The sequence below is a fragment of the Penaeus monodon genome, chromosome 22, assembly GCF_015228065.2.
Source record: "Penaeus monodon isolate SGIC_2016 chromosome 22, NSTDA_Pmon_1, whole genome shotgun sequence".
Lineage (NCBI taxonomy): Eukaryota > Metazoa > Arthropoda > Malacostraca > Decapoda > Penaeidae > Penaeus > Penaeus monodon.
The window spans coordinates 36,786,254-36,788,253 of NC_051407.1; positions in this window are offsets into that span (position 1 = coordinate 36,786,254).

Here is a 2,000-nt window from a genome sequence, read left to right on the forward strand (position 1 = left end):
AAGGGGGCCAAAAATTTTAACAAAATTTTTTATAGGGTTTAAGGGGGCCGGCCCGTAAGGGGAAAATAAGGGGTAAAATTTTGGGCCTTTTGAAAATGGGGCCAACCCCAAACCATAAATTATTAATCCCCCCCTTTTAAAAAAATTAAAATATATAAAAATGGGTGGGGACGGGGGGGGGGAAGAATCATTTAAAAATTAAAAATAATAATATTAATTTTTTAATATGTAAAAAACCCACTTTTCCAAATTTTTGGGGTGGGGAAAAACATAAGGGGTTAAAATTTTTTAAAGATCCTTTTAATTGTTGTGATTTTATTTTTTTGGGAAGTATTTATGTGTGTTTAAAGTTGGGAATAGGGAAAATTTTTAAAAATTTATTAAAAATTTGGTTTAAAAAACCCAAAATACCAAGGGCTGTTGCAAAAAAATAAGTAAGGAAATGTTTAAATTAAATTGGGGTAAGTTAAAAAAGTAAATATTTTTCCAAAATTTCTTTTTTGAACCAAGCATTGTGATTAATCCCCAAAAAAATTAGTTAAAAACAAAAATTCCAAAAATTTAAAAAAATTTTTGACAATTAAATTAGTTTAAAGTTTAACAACGGCCCCGGGAAATTTTTAATTTTCGTTTTAAAATTTTAAAACCCGGGGTTGGGGGAAATTTTAATGATTTTTTTATTTTTTGGCCCAAAATTTGGGAGGGGAAACCAAAAATTTTTTAAGGGGACCTTCCCAAAACCCCGAGGTCCTTTTTTCTTCCCTTTAAATTTCCAAGGGAAAGTAAAGGGGCAACCCCGGGGGGCGGGAGCGGGGAAAATTTTTCCGAAGGGGGACCCTTGGGGAAAATTTTCCCGGCCCGGGCACAGGGCCCAAAAAAATGGGACCCGTGACCTTTTTGGGGCGGGGAAAAATGCCTTTGGGGCCCTACTTTAGGGGGTGCCAGGGGGGGCCCCCCCCCTTTTCCCCCCAATGGGGGCCCCCTGGAAATTTTAAAGGGAAAAGGGCCCCCCCAAAAAACACTTAAAAAATGGAATAAAGGGCCAAAAGGGGATGGGTAAAACCGTAGGGGGCGAGGTTTTGGGGTTTCCCAAAAACCAAAAGGGGAAATTTTAGGCCTTTTTGGGGGGCTGGGGTTTAAAAAACGGGGGGTTTTTTAAACCCCAAAATAAAAAAATTTTTTATTTTAAGGCGAAATTTCCAGGAGCCACTTTTTCCTTTACCCCCCGTGGAAAACAAAAAGGGCCCCCAAAATTTTTAAAGGGTAGGTTTGAGTGGTTGGGGAATTTACAATTGGGAAAATTCCCCTTTTGCCTGTATTTTTTGTGGGTTTAAAAATTACAGTTGGGGTAGAAAGGAAGGTTTTTTTCAAAGGTTTTATTGGAAAAAACTTCCAAATTTTTAAAAATTAGGGGAAAGATTCCCTTCAAATCCCCAAATTGGCAAAAAAAATTTGGTTTGGAAGAATTAAATTTTCTTTGGGTTAAAGGAAAGTTTTGAAGGATTTCTAAAAGAAAGTTTTTGGATTTGGGAACCCGAAGCAGGGAATAATCCTGAAAAAGGGGATTTTTGGGGGCCCAAAAAATGAAGGGTTTTCCTTTCCCGATCAAAAAGGACCTTTTAATTTCATAGGGGAAATTTAAGGAATAACCCCAAATTTGCAGCATCCCCCCCCGGGGTTAAAAGGGGTGGGGTTTTACCACCATGGCTGGGTGGGGAACCCCAGAAATTCAAAACTTTTTTTTTCCTGGGCCCCCAATTTTTTGGGTTTTCCTACCCAAAAAGGATTTTTGGGGTTTTTTTTACCATGGCAAACCTTAGGGTTAAAACAAGAAAATTTTTCCCCATTTCCCCCTTACTATTCCGGATAAAAAAGCCGGGTCCAGGGCCCCCGGTGGGGGGGGGCCCCTGGGGCGCATTTTCCAAACCGAAGGTTTTAACAAGTTTTTTTTCCCTGGGGGCCCCAGTGGCCCTCAAAGGGGGGCCTGCTGAGAAAGGGGC